At 44.2% G+C, this 19,266-nt stretch overlaps 1 protein-coding gene across 5 annotated transcripts in view; it reads left to right on the top strand.

Moving 5' to 3' along the window:
• Positions 1-15,350: 15,350 nt before the first annotated feature.
• Positions 15,351-19,266, top strand: part of FSTL4 (follistatin like 4) — a 235,153-nt gene continuing 231,237 nt past the window's right edge. For 2 of the 5 annotated variants that reach the window (XM_042790337.1, XM_033006213.2), the window contains exon 1: positions 18,157-18,241. The gene's annotated coding sequence lies outside the window, so the exon portion shown is untranslated. Of the gene's footprint in view, positions 15,432-15,696; positions 15,785-18,156; positions 18,242-19,266 lie in introns of those variants that run through there. The other 3 variants (XM_042790338.1, XM_042790335.1, XM_042790336.1) reach the window with 3 other exon arrangements.

Below are 19,266 nucleotides of genomic sequence, written 5' to 3'. Positions count from 1 at the left end.
CTAATGCAAGCAGTGATTTCCATTGTGAAAATTTCCAGAAATTTCTGACTTCTTATGAGGTGGCAGATTATCACCACACTGATAACATGACAAATGCACCCTCCTGCTGACCCAGCAATGGGGCCAAACAAGGTGCTGGATTCCCACGCGGAGCTGAGAGCCATGGGAGGAAGAGGGGCAGGAGCAGAGATGGGTGTTCCTGGGGCTCTATTCTCCAGGCTGAACCCCCCCAACTCTCTCAGCCCGGCCTCCCAGGGGAGCTGCTCCAGCCCCCCCAGCATCTCGGTGGCCTCCTCTGGCCCCGCTCGAGCAGCTCCGTGTCCTTCTGCTGTTGGGGGCCCCCGAGCTGGCCCCAGCACTGCAGGGGGGCCTCCCCAGAGCGGAGCAGAGGGGGAGAATCCCCCCCCTGGCCCTGCTGCCCCCCCTGCTCTGGCTGCAGCCCAGGGCACGGGTGGGTTCTGGGCTGTGAGCGCACGGTGCTGGCTCACAGGCAGTTTTCCCCCCACCAACACCCCCAAGTCCTTCCCTGCAGAGCTGCTCTGAGACCTTCTCTTCACATCCTAGTTGAATGACCATGGATTCATCAAGGATAGCAAAAAGATGCCATTTTTTTCTTTCACATTGCGATTTCCATGCACAATGTGCTGTTTCAAAAAAAAAAAAAACTATGGAAATTTTCCAATCTACAGACTTTTTTTCCATATTTTATAATTTGTTTCCAGATTTTTTTCTAAAGGATATTTTGTTGAAAACGGTAACATTTCCAAAGCATTCTGCCCTCCCTCCCTTTAGGTGGAGCAGAGAAGCTATTCATGGAGTGCCCCAGCCCCATCCCACATGTCACCTTGCAAATCCTTACTGTTTTGCTGCTGGGAAGCTCCTGGTCCCTGCTCCAGCCCAGCGCAAGTCTGGTGTCTTTGGCCCTGACTCCACTATCTTTACTCACGCTGTGAGATCTTATTCAGTGAGCAGTCTGTTTGAAATATGAGTCTAATCCCAGGGTAATGTACTGTTCCTCTTAGATTTAACTTTAGCTGATCCCTACAGTATGAATTTTTTATCAGGACAGTGTAATCTGTCTGTGAGATCTTGACAAGAGGGTCCATAAGGAAAATGGAAACTTCTCAAACTTGCACTTTAAATTCAAACCCATGAGGATGTGTTGTGGTCATAGGTACTGTGCAGAGAGCACCAAATCCTGTCAAGCACCAGTGACTTTTGCTGCCGAGAAAGGAAAAGGTTTAGCATCATCTGGACACTTACCATCACTGTGCAGCTCCTTGTAGACCTTCTGCAGGTGCTGTGTCCTGCTCCTGGCTCCTCTGCTCAGCCATGGCCATGATACGGATGCAGGGACGGAGAAGCAGGAATGGGTGTGTAACACCAAAGGAAAAATGTGATTTTTGTTGTTGTTGTTGCCAAGTCTACAGCTGGATCCTTGCCAAGCAGACCTTTGTGGCGACATGGGTTTCCATTTGTCCAACTGCTTGACAACACCTGGGGGTTGCTGCAACTGTTATAGTAGAGATACCAGGAGTGTTCATTCTGTGACATGGGTCTCTGGATGCCACAATGGCATAAATTACCCAAGGAACAACATAGAAGAATGCTACATGCTGCAGCCCAACGCGAGAATAATTCTAAGGCAGAGGAGCCTATAGATGAAAACCATCTTCAATTTATACAAGTTTTACTTGATTCATAAATAAGACTGATTCATATAAAGGGATTAAACTTTATCAAGAAATAGTCATAGGCTGACTTCAGTTACCTGAAAGTCTGACTTGATTCAAGCTTTAAATACAGTTGCTTTTAAAGTTTGAATTTTAAAAGAGAGACTGTGAACAACTGAACTTTTAAGGAAATTATCCTGTGGTTCATTAAAGAAGTTTTGTATTCCCAGCACTTTTTAAAAAAGAAAAAAACAACTGAGATTTTTGCAGTGTGTTTTAACTCTAAAGCTTTAGATTATTTAAATGCTTTGATAATGTAAAGAAGTCTCCATTAGAAAAAGGGAGCAAATTAATTTCTTGGTCATTTTCCAAGATTTTCTCAAACGCATTTTATTATTTTACTCTGGACAAGGAATCCAGATTATGAGATATATTCAAATTTAACAAATGTTGAGGCCATAAAAGTGTAACTCAAAGCATGCAAATGAAGAGAATGGCTACTAGACTCAAGGGAAGTGGGATTAGGGTGAATTGCATGCTATTTTGGCAAAGATTTACAGCATATTTGAGACTTTGACATTTTCAATTAAATTCTATTTATTATTTGTTGGGGTTTTTTTCAGGTTTCTGAACTTATACAGCTTGATCCTGGTCTTACTGGCTCATTCATGCTCATTTACTTTGATGAAGTTCATTTTGAGTTATGGAGTTATTGAGGTGGAATGCTAAACTACTCCAAATTAGCTGGGTTTGTGTATATGTGTGGATTAATGGACAAAAGAATGACCACCATCTGAGATTTACAGATGCTTCCTTTCTCCATAACATTCTTATGATATTTTCTGACAAACATTATGGAACAAAAAGGATCAGATTAGCTTCTGAACTTGAGAAGATGCTTTTTGCATCCTGAAAGTTAGAGGACTTATGCCAGCTGGTTGCCATGACCCATCCAAACTCCAGTAAGTAATTGTGAAAGTTTGTGCACTCTGATTCACTTCAAACAATGCATTGTGCAATGACAGTGAAGAACAAAAGCCTATCAATAATCAAGGGGTCACAGTTAAAAAAAATTAATGGCTCTCAATATAAAATTGGATCTCCGGGTCTTCACTCATCCACTTCAGAACTAGTCCAAAGCTATCCAAGGTAATAAAAGACCTTGCTAAAATAAAAGACCTATCTAAGCTAATAAAAAACTTGACAGAGTTACTGTGTGTCATTTTCCAGGGAGCTGTAACTACTGCGTTATAGCCAGTTCATTGAGAACTAAGTACAGAGCCCAAACACTGACGAAGCTTTGGAAGAAAAATGAATCACGGCTGGATCAGATACAGACACAAAAGTGCTGTGTTAGAGGTTAAAATCATTCCAGGAGCTGAATGCCTTTGCTGCATAGAAAAGGATGTGACAATGAGTTTCATTTAAAGACTGAATTCATTTGCCACGGGAACAATGAGGTTTTGCTTTTTTAATCAAAATGCAGACAAGTAATTTCTTGGGCAAGCAAAGCTCTGAGTTATGCTTGGGAAGATACAACGTGAGTAAACAGTCTTTTCTGTAATACAGCTATAAAGTATTATAATATACATATACATGAAATAAAGAAGTGATTGAACTTGTCATTTAATTGTATTATCAGATTTGTAGCTTGTGAAAATGTCAGGGAAAATAATACACTGTGTAGGATGGATCAATTTATTAATTGTGGATAATTTTTGAGCCAACTCCAGTCAGTGCTATTGTATTTCTTATTTATAAGTATTCACCAAGTTGCTCGGATAAATAATTTTCAGCCAGCAGTTTAAGTTTTCACAGCCTTCCCATTCTGATTACTTCCCAGTTGTCTAACAGGATCAGTGACTGGTCTCCAAGGTCACACAACATCATTTTTACCTGGATGATGGTAACTTTTCCAGTGGGAGAGTAACATTCAGCACCTGACCAGTTTGAGCTTTTTGATGATCACTCTAGATATTTGTAACTTTCAAGATAACAGGAGAAAAGGGTTAATTTATTTGTGCATATCTTTGTAATTATTGCCCACTTTCTCTTTCTCCACACCAGTTCTATTATAGCCAGCATCACTCACTGATTAAAATTGAATCACAGAAAAACTCCAGTTAGACCAGTCCAACTGGGGGTCAAATTTTGGTCTAGTTATTCATTTTCACTCCCACAAAAGATGGGAGTTTTATCTGAATAAGAATTTAGGACTCAAATCTATTAACTAAGGAAGCAAAAATGCCAGTTAGAGATCAAAATGATCTGTCAATACATGCTAGAAGTCTAGGTCATTGCCATTATTTTCATCAGAAAAGGCACAATGATTTGAAGGCTTCTGCTTATGTGAGGAGCAATATTCAGGCCCCTGCTCTCAGCAAGTTTGGAGGAACTGCCCCCATAGCAGCACCAGTAAAACCAGCTGCCCCAAATAAAGCCTCATCCATGCAAACTGTCCCAGTCAGGCTGTTTCTTTGATTTCTGGGAGATGCAGGAATGATAGAAATGTCTAGAAGCCATTTGGAGAGAAGGGACTGTCCCCTGAGATGTAGAGGTTGAATGCTGCTGGTACAGGGGCTGCACGTACTCTCCAGCAGGATTTTCAAAACTAGATTCGAGGCAGGCTTTAGAGCACAGAAGTGACTGGATTTTCAAAATATTTCAAGTTCAGTTTTACTTTTGGTAATCTTGTCACTTCTTTAAATGAATGAGAGCAAAATGGGGGAGCTAATCCAAAGGTCTGCCTCCCTTCTTAGGAGAGCAGCTCTTCACATGGAGTTAACGCAGCTCCCCACAAAGCTCACGTACCCAGTATGGAGCAAAGAGTCTCTTATGTGAGGTGAAAAGAAATTTGGGGGCATGAAGAGTGGGGCAGGAGGAAAATGGGATATTTTATCCACTTCCTGTGGGAATGCAGCTGTAAAAATAGGTTTTGTCCTGGTTGTAGAAGTCTTTTATTTCAATTTCATCAGGTTCATGACTTGACTCCAGCATCCCTAGAAGGGTAAAGAGCTCTAAGCTTGGCCATATTTCCTCTTTATGCTGTGGCTCTTTTTAGGTTTAAAGCTCTATTTCTCTGCAGAGACTTGTTTGTATGTTGCTCAGGAAGCCTGGAACAAACTATATCCTGGATTTCAGATTTCAGTTTGGGGATTGAGGCAGGGAGAGATATTTAAATGCAGATATTAGATGGTACTCATGTGCCTCCGGGGAGACAGGATTGCAAAATCTTCATTAAGGCCATGTGGGAGGCAAAAAAATGAAGAAAAAAGGTTTCAGCTCTTCATATTATTCAGAGACAGGAATACATTGTCTTGGATATTAGCTGTGGGTCTTGTCCCTGGAGATCTGAACACGTTGACAATGAGGAGTTTTGAACAGGTTCCCAGGCATTAGGGAATTACACAATACATGAAGAAGGTGAAATGAGAATAGGGACTAAAGATGTCCCCGTTCTCTATTTCTTCCTGTTTAAAATGCATCAATATTAAAAATCAGAGCAGCGGGAGATTTTGTAACCCTGTCAAAGTAAAAGGAGAAACAAAGATATATACAGCCTACAGTTGACACTAACTTTTTCCTTTCTTTTCCACCTGAATCTGAGCTAATAGGAATAATAACTGTTCTGCCTGCCCACTGACCCAAAAGATGTGTGTTATTGCGCTAATCCACTTCTACCGGTATTGACTGCTGGTCTCTATGGGTTTGCCTTGCGGAGTCAGAAATAAATTACCCATCAGAATCAATGAAACTCATGGCTATGCTTTCCACAGATGCAGCTCTGACACCCGCACTTGCAAGTGATAAGTGCTTGCAGATTACTTCCATACTTTATCTTTTGAGTGTGTAAGGATGTGCAAGACACCCTCGGGAGAAACCCACTCATCAGCATATGGTCACTTTTGGATCATTGCTATTGCTTCTCAGTACCTTTGGGTTAGATAAATTCAAAACCAGCGTTGTTTTTGCTCCTTGGTATGGAAACAAAACAATAAGTTAATTGAGGGTCGTGATGCTGATGTCTCAGTGACACTGAGGTTATTGCACTCCTCTAAAGCTCAAATTAAACTGAGAAAGCACAACTACTTCACAGCCTGTGTTGTGCCTGGTACACCTTGAATTTTAGTTAGTTTAGTTCATTATTTGTAAGCTGTCAGATGCAGAGAGTTCACTGGCTGCAGGATCAGTGTTGTGAGTGAAAGAACTAAGCCACCTAATGGGCAACTGCCTCGTGACTTTGAGAGATTCTCCGGTATCATTAAAATCCACAGAAGGGGGATGTATATACTGAGAATGTGCCATTAAGCTGCGGAAGAGACAGATTCAAGAATTCAAGAGCAGCACTAATAATATTTGAGGCCAAGTCAAGTAACCTCAGGCTGAAGAGAGCTGCATGTTCAAGAGAGAAGACTCTTGAAGATGCTGGGTTTGTATGTTGGAAATCTCTGCTGAAGCAGCTGCAGGGAGCGGCATCACCCGGGACATTCATGACTGCAACAGAGCAGACACCAGTGTTGGTGAAAGATCCCCATTCAGACCTCACCAGGAGTTTTCATAAGGGTGAAAATGAAAGAATAGATTTGTGACAGTTGTTAATCTTATTTAATAGCACAGCAACAACTGTTCATTGTAATATCCTATATATAATTTTCAACAGAACTTCTGCTTCTAGACAGAAAATAAGACTTTCTAGATCAACTTTCACTACTGATTTGGAGTCTGAGCCTCTGCTTCGCTCTCTTGGTTAGAAGTCATTTAGATACTTCTTATTTTCAATAGCATTAAAATATACATATACTAGCCTGATTGCCTGAAAGTGATCATGGGATTAGCTGTTTATACTCACTAAGTGATGTTCCTTTTTCTAGAAGCTGATGTCAGATGCTATTTATAAAATCACAGAATTGTAGGCTAACTCAGGTGGACGAGACCTCTGGAGGTCACCAAGCCCAACCTCTTGCCCAAGGCAAAATCTGTTAGAACAGGTTGCTCGGAGCCTTGTCCGGTCAGATTTTGAATATCTTGAAGGAAAGATCCCACGATCTCTCTGAGCTCCTGTTCCAGTGTTTAAATGCCCTCGGGATGATTTCCCCCCCCTCCCTTCTATCTAACCAGAACATCCCCTGTTGCACTCTTGGCCATGCTCATTCGCTGTGTGCCCGTGAGCAGCATCTGGGTCCCTCTCGCTGCCCTCCCTCTCTGTAGCTGCAAGTGCAGTGAGGTCCCCTCCTGAGCCTCTTCCTCTTAAGGCTGAACAAACTCATTTAGATAAGCCTTTATTCTTTCATTTATGGAGTTACAGCGTATCAAGTGTCATTAGCACAGCGTAACTATAGAGAAATTAGTTTTTTTTCATTCGTTGTAATATTTTCTCCATCTGTGTTTGTAAACAGCTATGGTAGGAAGCCTTAATTGTGTCATTTCCTTTTACACAAAACTTCAGTTGGCTTCTGTGTGAGTTCTACACTTAGAATTAAGGTGGCCTGTCATGTTTCGCCTTTGTCTGTGACCCATTTTGGTTCCTTCTAACCCAGAGTATCCCCCAGCAGTGTGACTCTGCCCCTCCTAAAGACTGAAGAAGATGAAACCGAAGCTCATCCTGAAGACCTGATTAAGAGGCAGATGAAAGCTGCTTTCAGTTGAAAGGATGCTGAAGGAAGTGATCTTTATCTCAGCTTTTCCCTATGGGCTGTGAAGCACCCACTGATTTGGGTGGTGCCTCCAGGGTGGGACTCAGCAGCGTCCCCTGCTGTGGCTCTGACACCAACCCCCTACGCCCAAGGCCACAGTGCAAATAAATACTGGGGGGCTGGGGTGGGGTTTGCAGCCCTCTGCTCTCTTCAGCAGTTCTGGGGTTGTCAGTGCTTCCCTTAAACCAGCTTAAGTATCTCCCCGTGAGTTGTAGCAGCGTATTTGCATTGTGGCACAGATGTACCCAGTGTAACACCACACATAACTCTGCAAAGCCAACATCTGGTCCCATTAAATGCGATAGAAATATTGTTATTGGTTCCAGTGGGTCTGGTAGCTCATTTATTTATTTTTGCATTTTTTCTACAGAAAGTAAAAGTCACTCATATGATTGAGTAACCTGTCTGAACTAGTCAAAGCTCTGACCCAAAGGTTTGGTCGGTATGAGCAATTACATGGTTGCTCGCGTGACTTTCACAGATTTTATGTTTTCTTCTAGGTCACTATCTATTATTTTCAGAATGGAAAATTCAAAGATCTGAAAGCACCTAATAGGTTGAGAGACACAATGCCTTATAAAAATGTTATTGCTATTGACTTTGTGGAAGATTTGATTACAATGAATTGGCAGGGAAATGATTTAATACTAAACATTGACGACTGTAATATCCAAGAGTAATTCTGGACAATAAGAGACAAGAAAAAAAATGCATTTCCTTTTACTGCAGGAGACAGTGTTGCTAAAGGGATAACAGAGACTCAGTATAGTAACTACTGAGAGTGATATGCTTCTAATAGAAACCCAAAAGCAACCAAAACTGTGTTGGAAGAGTTACAGTAGAAATTTGGCCAAAGAATAAAAATATATAAGGAAAAATAATTCCATAAGCAGCTGAAACAAATGTGAAATTAAATTTTTAGTCTTTTAACATTTTATCAACAACTGTTACAAATGAATGGCCATAAATAAGGCAAAACAACCAAAAATTAATGTCTACACAGGATGCCAAGATAGATGTGTCAAAGCCCTTCAACACCTTGCTTTCTCATTGGTGTGTGTTTGAGCCTTAAGCATGAGAAATTTCGACTACTGGCTCAAACTATGGTCCCAAAAATTCTCTGTCAAGCTTGATTATTTCCCCACTTTCTCCGTTCTGCCATTTACATCTCCCTGCGTAACGTCCCAGCCAGGATTTTATAACCCGTTGTTTCTGTTCAGCTCGAGACTGTGTTACAGCGCAGCCAAATAGCTGTCCGCAAGAAAGTAAAAATCTTAGCACGGTTCCAACCAGAGACTCTTTATCTTTAAAATACAGCATTGCGAAGCCTAATGTCCTCTGGTTTTATTAGCTATTCTTGAGGGGTGCTTAGCTGGCAAGTGCAGCATCTGCCACCGGCTCATCGCAGCTTTAACAGCCTGAGTGCAAACTTCCCAGCCTGTGCACAAATAACATTTTACGGGGCCCGGCGGCTGGTGGTGGTGGTGGGTTTTGCTGTTCCCAGGCTGCTGGTTCCTCCGGGACCCAGCCACTGCAGCAGAGCACAGGATGCGACCCTTTTCTGAGCAAAGGGCAAGATGGGACCTCAGTCCCTGTGGAGAGCAGTGTTCCCTGCCCCTCTCTGGCAAACCATCCTTTTTCAAGGTGAAGCAACCTTTTTTTTGAGGTAAACCATCATTTTTACCCTCCTCTAGCTCACTGCAGTCAAAGGAAAAGGAGGGTTTGCTGTTGAGGTTCAGAGACAATTCTTCATGTGTGTCCGGCAGGTATAAACCCTGCTCGTGCGGAGGGGACTGTGCATAGCCAGTGACATTAATTTAACATGAGGGGAAAATTCCAGCTTAAGTGGTCGCTGCTGTGCATAAAACACTCAGTACCAGTGACATTTGCCTCTTCTTTTAGTGATAAAATATATTTATTTGTGAAGTAGATCTTAATCTATCTCAGAAAAGTGTTTTTAGTTTTTCACTGTAGCATTTATAATGATTGAAAGTGTAGGCTAGAGAGGACATCTTTCTGTAGCAATGAACAAAAAAAAGAATAACTTTTCAGCATTACCGTATATCAATAGCCAATTATTTTTGTATGGATGGGTTCTGGATGGCTGCTAATGGACTGACAATGAGATAAGTCTTCTAGGAGAGAAACCATCATTTTAGAGATGGAGTGGCTGGCCTTTTAATTTTAAGGTATTATCAAAATCACACCTTTCACCTTTAAAAATTGTAAATGATCACAGTCTTGTTCTAAATCATTTAATTGCTGTTTGAACTGAGCCTGGCTCATGCTTTGCAGGGGTTTGTCTTTCTTAGCACTGATGGTGTCATTTACATTTCTTAATTTTTCTTGAAGAGCGACATCCTCCTTGCTTGTACTCTCCCTCCCAGCCTGCTTGCTGGCCATCTGTCTGCAGAGGCAATTTAAGGAATCTGTAGCCAATTCACCCTTGCACATATGTATTTCTTGAACTTGATATACAGCGTAGATAGGCGCAGGCGTAAAGTAAAACCTATTAAGCAATGATATAAAACGTGAAGATGCTTTAGAAAACTTTTTCAAATGTTTCAGATGAGGCAGGCTCACATTTCTTGCTGTTTTTTCTTCTGCTTTGGTGCATATTCTTTCATCTTCACCTATTTCATTCATCTGCCTCTTTCTCCCTAACACGGGGAGTTTTGTCAATGTGGATTAGGAGTGCCGTACTTCTGAGTGACTGCCTGCTGTGCAGCCTGCGTCCCAACAGCCCTGCTAAAGCTCCTTACTTTAAACTTCCTCTTGAAAACAAGCTTGAAAGAAAGATCACCATATGCTCCAGAACGTGCACCAAGACTTTCCTATGACTCGACTGTAAGTACGACCAGCCAACGAGCTTGGGAAAAAATCTAAACACCTTATTATTATCTGTGCCCATGGATCAAAGTGCTTTCTTGTCTTCAGATAAACACCGTCCGCTGTCTTTGGTGATCTCTCCTGTGCATCTGTGAGAAGAGACCAGCAAAATATTCAGAGATGGGTAAATTGAGGAAAATAGGTGCTGTTCCCAAAGCTGCAAGTTCAATCAATGGCCATGGGACCTGTTCACACCAGTCCCGCCGTTAACCCTACGGGTAACCTTGTGTGTTTGGTTTCCCAGAGTAATGGAGATGGAGGGAGCTGCTGAAAGTTGCAATATCAATTTTAATTCAGGTATCTGTGGCTATTTATTTGAACCCTTTGCATGTCCCCTACACAGAAACAAGCCAGCTACTCTGACAACTCCTAAGAAATAAGAAATGTGCCTTGAGTTCCCGTGACATTTTATATTCTAAACTTTGCCCAGTGGCTGATGGTCCCTTCCTAAAAGTGACATATTGATTGTAGGTACACGTAGGGCGAGTATGATTGTGTTCAGTATTTTGAGCTCATCATCTGTTATCCCATTCTCATTGTCATCCGAAGCCCAGACACTATCAGATTGGAAGCACTAGTGTAGAAAATTACGAACAAATCAAAAAAGACTACAGCTGTGAAATGAATCAAACCACTGTTTCTACGTTTAGTATTTCCTTCGGTATAAAACATCTTTTACAATTTATTTTTTTATTATTTTGGGCTTATGGCTATGAAGGCAGGGACGAAGCGCTGCAATCAAGCATCCAGAGTTTGGGGGCACTTACCAAACAGAGCAGTCATTTACTAAAACATGATGGAAACAGAGAAGGACGGGCCACCAAGGGCAGTACCTACCTAGATCTACCATTTTGGCCGCCCAAAGGACCGGCCACTGCTGCGGAGGCTTATCCATAGATGTCCCAGCTGGTATTGACACGGCAAAACAGTGCCCACAAAAAACTCTTGCGTGTTTGCAGCTCTTGACCTCAGTCATCTCCATTTGCTGCATCTTAAAAGGAATGATGCAATTAGAAAAGTTCAAGTCTGAGCTCCATGTCAGCTTCTCAGAGCAGCCCCTCGGTGCGCTCACGCTGTACGCTGGGAGCAGACTTTAAATATGTGTGTGTTTGTATGAAGATGACCACATTAAATTTAAGCAGAAATAAATGGTAATTTAACTGGAACAGATACACAGGGCTGACATAATCTCTAAAGGTTTGAGGCTGCTATTAAATTTGTTCCTTCTTATTAATTTGTGACCAAGAGGATAATGAAAAACTGGCAACTCTAAAGTTGACATAAAAAGTAAGAGATATACACTTGGCATGGATAATTTTATGCACTGCCAAAGTGAAAAGGCTTTGCTAAATGTATGTGGAAAAAGATACACACAGTCATCTTAATGAGCAATTAAAAGATGGACTCCTAATAATTGAATCATGACTCTTGTCACATCTGTATTTGTTTAATATCTCTAGTTTTGGTTGAATCTGGTTTTGAGTTCCTATTTTAATCAGGTCTGATTTAGGCTCTTGGTTCAAATAACTAAAAGTGATGAGCATGAATCTTGTTGTTCTATTATCTCCTCAGCTTCTTGTTTCCAGTGAATGCAATGTTCTTTTAAAAACTCATGTTTAATTACTATGTTTAGCTAGCAAGACTGGACAAGGGGGGAAGGTGGGTGATTTCCTGTCGTTCAAAGTTTGAATTTTCAAAGAGAAAATCTTACCTTCCTCTTCTGAACATCACTTACTAGATTTTGGAAGTACTTCAGATGGCTCAGATGGTTACCAGTTAATTCCTTTGCTGGTAGAAATCAGGGAGTCTTGGCTATGTGCATTGCTCTGTTGTGGTTTGTTTTTTTTTTTTTTGTTTTGGTTTGGTCTTTTTTTTTAATTAAAAAAAAAAGTCCAATAAGAGAAGACCATCTGTTCTTCAAAACTCTTTCACTTAAACTAACTGTCGTGGTCACCCTTGAATGCTATCATATCTTCAGTGACACGGAGCTCTGCCTCGCCAATCTGTTGTTTAGAATTTCTTATCAAATTCCTGAAGTTGCATCAGTCAAAGCTGACAACAAGTTGCACATTTCCAGCTCCTCTCACTGAGGCACACGAGATCGGGACCAGCCCAGGTCTCTCCTCCTTCATAGTCCTTGTATTTGCCCGCATCATATTAAACATTTTTGTCACTTGCAGCTTCAACTCCTGAAAACTTCCAGTTTTTTGGCTTTAACATTTTTTTTTTAACTGAGGGAAGGGGACAACACTTAATCCTCATTTTACTGAATGGATTATCCTGTGTTTTCATGAAAAAAAAAAAATACAAACTTGTTTTTCCCCTTTCTCTCTATAAGAATCTTCCCTGCCTCGAGTCTGTCTTTAGAACTATCCATTTTTCTTTTCCTTCTAACTCCAATCACTGGGTTTTGGGCCTCTCCAATTCCCAGTTTGAAAGAAAGCAACAATTCTTTTGCTTCAAACTCATCCAGCCCTGAAGATGAGGAATTTATCAGTTTTTTCATTGCCAGCCTGCTCTGAAGCAAGCAGCAGTTTATTTCTCCAGTTCCACAAGTTAGCTGTTTGCTTTGCCCAGCCTTTGCGGGCGGGTGAACTAGTGTGGGGGGAACAGCAGATCCCCCCCAGCATCCTTTCCAACATACCCCTTGGGATGCAGCCAGGCTTCCACAGGGCTTTTCAAAGGTCTTGGGAGAGATTGAAGGTGTTTGAAAAGAAGGGGGATGGAGCTGGCTGAAGGTCGAGGGTGTGAGGAGGGGTGCCTGCCAGTCACTTTTTATAAATAGTATTTCCAAAAGGTTGGAAAACATTCAAAGAATTTGAACCGAAGTATCGGAGAATTGCGAGAGAAAATACTAAAAATGACTGTTGGTGCCTAAAGGGCGCCGATGGTGGGAAAGAGAAATCGGGGCATCCTGAGATACTTGGGTGAGGACCAGGGTCACCTTCGGCACCCGCTAAGTGATGGAGGAGCGGATGGGCGCTTCTCCTGAGCCGCGTTGGCCAACGCACCGGCCGCGCTGGGTACCGGCGCGAGAGGGAGATGCTCGGGTCCAGGCCCGGGAGGGAGAACAGCAGGGATGGGCGCAGAGCAGGGCGGGAGGTGGGGGCCAGGCAGCCCCTCGCCCGGGGGGGGGGGGTGTCACGGCGCTGCCACGTCGCGCTGTCCCGCTCGCCTCGGCGGCCGGGGCCAGGCGGGAAGGCAGCAGCTCCAGGCTGTGCGTTTCAAACCGCACCGGGTGGTGGAAAATGAGCAAAATTGAGGGGAGGGGTGGGGGAAGTATCACCTAAGCAAGCTGCTGGTGGTGAAGAGAGATGGTTGCCCCCCTGCTCTGTATCCTTCAGCACGTGTGGGTATAAATACCGAGGGGCTGCGCGGCTGCTTCCTATGTCTGCCAGTGCATCTCGTGTTTCTGTCCTTCTTGAAGAGATACAGAGATATAACTAAATACTCCAAATTGGCAGCACGGGAGTATTTTCATAGAATAAATGATGTTGGTAAGTGGCTTGACTTTTTTTATTATTTCCCTTCAGGAAATGGGAAAGTGTTGCCTCCATTGCCCATTTTTTTCCCTCAGGAAAAAATCTCACTGAAGATAATGTATTTGCCTCTGATTAGATTTCAGCTTTATTTTTTAAAAACCTCAGACCTCTTAAACCTATAGGCCAACTGTTGAAATACACGCTCAGTTCTTCTTTCAGGACACTCTACAAAGACCTCTTTTATATTCCCCATACACAATTCATAGTGGATACTACCCATTTTATTACATTTGTGATGTCTTTTAAAATCCAAACCTTAAATCAGCATTTTCAGATTGTTTCCTAAATAAGGAAACCAGAAAACACCGAGTCTCTACAAGCCTTTATGTGTAGTTTGGGTAGAAGAAACTCTTTTTTTTTTTTTTTTGGTAAACACTGAAAATATTTCAGAGGTACTGCATTTAACAGGCCAGAACTAAAGGTGTGAAAAATTCTGGAAAACCAACCTGTCTGATCACTTGGTATTTCCTGCAAAGAAAATAAAAAGATAAAAAATAAATTAAAAAATAATAAAAAAAGCTTGCTCTCATAAAGAGCCTCTTCTGCAAACTTGTGCCTAATTTTGTGGAATGATTTTTTGATAAACAGATTTTCTTCTGGATTAGACCCAGTTTATAAGAGTATCCTGTGTCTTTTTAAACATCTGAACTAGGGGGTCCTGTCCTTTTCACACCGAAGCCAGTGACAGATCGAATTTAATTCAGCAGGATCCAGCTGAAGGGTCCTTTATAGGAAGAAACACAAAAATTGGCATGTTTTAGCCGGTCTTTTAGACCGCTCACCTCCTTCTGTCGTTAATTGTGGCCGTTACATCACCTGTGCGATGTGTCCAATTTGCTCCGAATCCTCCTAACAGCCTTTGAAACCAAACACCCCAAATCCTCTTTGCTTCCACAGCCCCGTTGTGCCTTCCTCTCCTGTAAACATCCAGCCCTTTTTAAAAAATAAATGAGAAATGATTATATTGATTTTTTTTTTTTTTTTTTTTTTTTTGTAAACCAGATGCGAGGGGTGAAGAGGAGCATGAATGAAATTTCGGTCTTTCCCTTTCTGTAGAGCCACGGGTGCGTACGGCAGCAGCAGGAGCGCTTCACAAAGCAGCGGGGTCCCACGGGGCGGGGGGTTGTGTGTGTGTGGGAATCCGGTGCCCCGTGGGGCCACCCCGCCGTGTCACGGCGGGTGGGGTCTCCTCCCCCAGCCCCAGCATCACCCCGCCGCGGCTCTCCATGGCACGGGGGGTGTCTTTTTTTTGGGGGGGGGGATCAGGCGCAGCACCCCGAGCTACTGCCCACCCCCACGGTGGTGGTGGTGGGGTGTTTGTGGGGGGGTGTGTGCCCCACTCCCCGTGTTTCTGGCACCCACGCAGGGCTGCTCCAACAAGAAGCTCCGTAACCCTCAATCACTCACAGCCCCCCCCCTACCCCGCGTTGCCCCCCCCCCCCCCGGGGGGGGTGGGCGGGTCCCGCCCTTCCCTCACAGGTGCTGGCGATTGGGTGGAATATGCAAATGCGGCGGTGACGTCAGGCGGCTCCGGCCCAGAGAGCAGAAATAGGGCCGGTCCGGCCCGCGCCGCGGACTCGCGCGCCGCCCCCCGCCCCCCCCGGGCCGCCCCGCCGAGCCTCTCCGCTCCCCCGGTGAGTGCGGGGGGTGGGTGTGCGTTTGGGTTTTTGCCTTTTTTTTTTTTTTTTGGGGGGGGGGGGGGAAGGGGGAATGGTGAGAGGGGAGCGGGGAGCGTCCCGCGGCTTCCCGCCCCGGGGTGGGTGTTGCGCGGAACCGGCCGCGCTGCCCCGCGTCGCTGCGCGCACCGCTCGTCCGTCCGTCCGTCCGTCCCCCCAACCCCCCGGCCTTACTCGGGTTGAGGGGAGCGCGCCCGCGGGAGCTGCGCTGCTTTCCCTCCGCTGCTTTTCCCACCGCCGGGCAGCCTGCGGGTGCTGCCGCGGAGCCCCGTCCGACCTCTCCGCGCCCGCGGAGCGGGCTCGGTAAACAGGTGGGAGCCCGCGGTGGGGTTGGGAGCCGGCGCGGTGGGACGGGCTGGGGGCTGAGGGGTTTGTGTGTGTGTGTCGCGCCCTCCGTGTTCCGCAGCGTGGGGAGCAAGGGGTGGCAACGCCGCGCGTGGGGTGGACGCGGCTCCCTCCCTTCGGCCGCGGGTGGGGTGTGTGGGGTGTTGGGGGTGTGTGTGTGTGTGTGTGTCCCCTCTCCCGTGCTGAAATCGCGGGGCTGCCGCCGCCTGTGGGGCGTGGGGCCGGGCGGCGCGTCCCGCCGCGGTCACGAGTGGGGCCGGCTCTTCCCTCCGCGGCCCCTGGGTGGCGCCGGCGGCCGCGCCCGCGGAGCACCCCGGCGGGGCACGATCCTGCGCCGGGACTCCCCCCCCCCCCCCCCCCCCCCACGTGCCCCGGGCGACCTTCAGCTGCGTCCGTCCGTGGCCAGCCGCCGGACTTTGCAGCCGGGAGCAGAGTAATATTTTATTATTATTATTATTTAATTTATAAGAGAAATCTACGCTACCTTCCCGCCTTATTGTGGTGGAAATAAACGGCTCCCCGGTGGCGCTGAGCCGGAGGGTCACGGAAAGGATGGTGCAACGCGACTTCTCTGAGTGTAACCTCAGAGCAAAGCTGTGACTGAAACGTGTCAACGTGTCACAGAGGCAGCCTTGAAAACAAAGGTTAAATACCTGTGAGGTTTAGGAGCCTCTCGGCAGCCCTTCATCCCTGCTGGATTCACGTCCCCCCAAATTTCTTCTGCGAGCGTTGGAGTGGCTTGGAGAATTTAAAAGATCAAATGAAATATTCTTAAGTATGCTGTTGGAATGCCTGTTTTGTACTTGAACATCATGGCTGATGCCACTGAGTTCTTAATGCATCAAAACTTTAAGTATTTATCTAAGATACTGCAGATAGCTGACTGAAATTGTTATTTGGCTTCATTATGCCTTGCTTAAAGGTTATCTTAAAACAGGTTTTCTCCTTAATTTTGTAGCACTTGTAGCGCCCAACAAGAAATTATGGACATCAAAATTATTTTGCAGGCCATAGAAATGCTGTTTAGATAAGGCTGAAGCAATTGGAACAGTTGATGGCAGAAGAACTAAGGACCAGATTTTTATCTGGTGTTAATAGAGCCAATTTATATCCAGGTAACGCTTTGGTCCGAATGCTTTCTGTTTGCTATAGCAACAGTCATAACTTTAGGTAATTAAGTTTTCAACCTCTTTCTTTCTAATGTGAAGCTTGTTGGAAATTATTAAAAGCTATTGTGAACTATTAATTTCTCGATACTGAAAAGAGCAGCAATTTAAGTAGCCCTGAAAAAAAAAAAAAAGATAACTGATTTTGGCAAGTTCTTTAATGTTATTACGGACATTGTAATTGAATTCTTAAAGCTTCCGTGATGTGGAGGAAAAAGTTGTGGGATCTCTGCAACAATCTAGCTGTTTGACAGCTCATATTGCATGTCACAGAAGTGCTTTAAACAATTTGTGGTGTTCTCCACTCAGGTGACCAACGTGATTAGTACCCTTCCTTTTTCAAGGTGACCCTTTTTTGCTTGAATAGCTCTAAAACCTGTACCCTAAACCCTGTGCCTGTATCTTTGCCTTGCATCTACTTGCTGTTGGTACTCTTCGTTTAGGGGCTTTGCACCGATTTTCTTTGTGAGCTGAGGCTCTCCCTGGGTGTTGGTGTCCACCCAAACCCACCCAAGGTGGGGGTGGGTGTTCTGCTGTGGCCACGGTGAGCCGTCGCGGTCGACCTTCTTCAGGGCATGTAGCACAGGGCTGCTGTGCTTGTGGTGGTATTTCTTGGTACAGCAAGGAGGGCTGTAATGCTGCTCTGGCTCAGAGGAAGAAACCACAGCCTTCAGTTAAACTTTTAGGCTTTGCGTAGTAGCTTCTTTAACAGAGGAGCCAAAATTGCTTTGGAAGGAATTCCCCCAAAACCAAAGGAAGTGTGTCACAAATGGTTGTGAGGCTCAACTTTACTTTAAAATAGTCTGGTTTAATTCTAGCATCTGCATTACACTTACTAATTTCTGCACTGCATAGTAGATTAAAATCTGTCTCCCTGATCATACACATTGTGAAGAGCAGGCGATAGACTACCCCTTCCACCCCCAGCTCTGGAGAGACTTCTAGTGTTTGGACACAAATGTCATTCACTTTTGAGTACAACTGCTTGCTTTATGCAGACATTTCCATATGCAAGCTTTAATTTACCTGGGCAGTGATGTCCATACAGGCTCACATCCTGCAAACCTGTCCCTCATTCAAGTGAGGAAAAGAAGTTGGTAGTAAAACTTGTCAGATTTTACAGTGGTGGTCTGGATCTATTCAATCAATTTGAATTTTTCTCTTGACTTCAGGGAACTTTAAACCACAATCCAGGAGCTGTATTTCATGATGCAGCTGCAGACCAGATTCTGCAAGGAGCCTTCTACTTAGCTCAGGGTAAGGCAATGCTGATCTGTGGTTTAGGATGCCAAGGGGCATGAAAATGCTGTATGATTTCAGAGTTAACCCTCACTTGATGATTTATGGTGCATATTTGTTGCTTGGTTTAGGCTCTACAGATATATAATGTATATTAGCGTGTCTTCCTCTTACTGTGAGTGAGAGCAATTAGTGTACTGTCAGTCAGTATGCAATAAAAATAAGTAATTTCTAAACTGACTAGAGAAAGATGTTCTACAAATTCCATTTATAAAACAGCTGGAGTTTCTAGCAGGTAGAAGCTGCCCTTTCAGTTTTGTCAGTGTTATAGGTGTCCTAATCCAAACACCATCATCTTCTCTAGCAGTTATTTACTAAATATACATGAAACTAGCTAGTCCCCTGTTTTGCTCTAGGATTGTAATTTCAAGCAGTGTATGAGTCAGAGGTCTCCAGAACTGCAAAGTGAAGTAGTTGTGTTTGCTGTGATGGTATCAACTAAGCATACAAAAGACCTCTATTAAAAACGGAGAAACAATGTTGCTGTGCAAGAGCAATTCATAATGTAACAATGTACTTGTCGCTTATTGATATAGTGACTTTGGTATATTAAACATTTATTTGTAGCCCCAGTAACATTACATCTGAGGTTTCTAATTGGAATTTGGAAAGCCTAATAAATTTTGATTTCATCCTGAGTGCTCTCAATTCATGGTGTTTACATTAGCACTGAGAAAAAGCAATGCCTGAACTCCCCGGGTGCACGGTGTGCGGCGGCTGTCGGCTCTGCTGGCTCCACTGCTGGTGTGTCTTTGGGCGGGCAAAACAACTGAGGCGACCAAGTCAGTGCTGGTGTAAATGGTCACGGCTCCAAAATTAATAACGATGCGCCAAGGCTCGGGTATGCCCTGCAGCAAATACATGGCAGGAAAATACTGTCAAATGAGTCCTGTCAAGACAAGGTATGTCATGGTAATTTAATTCAGCTAGGCTTAATTTAGCCATTAGCAGGTAGCTTGCCTTGTTAATGTATATTGGTCCAG

Source organism: Tyto alba, unplaced genomic scaffold, assembly GCF_018691265.1.
Source record: "Tyto alba isolate M040663 unplaced genomic scaffold, T.alba_DEE_v4.0 Super-Scaffold_17, whole genome shotgun sequence".
In the NCBI taxonomy this organism is placed as follows: Eukaryota; Metazoa; Chordata; class Aves; order Strigiformes; family Tytonidae; genus Tyto; species Tyto alba.
Note: the sequence above shows the minus strand (reverse complement) of the source record. Positions and strands in the feature narration are given on the sequence as shown.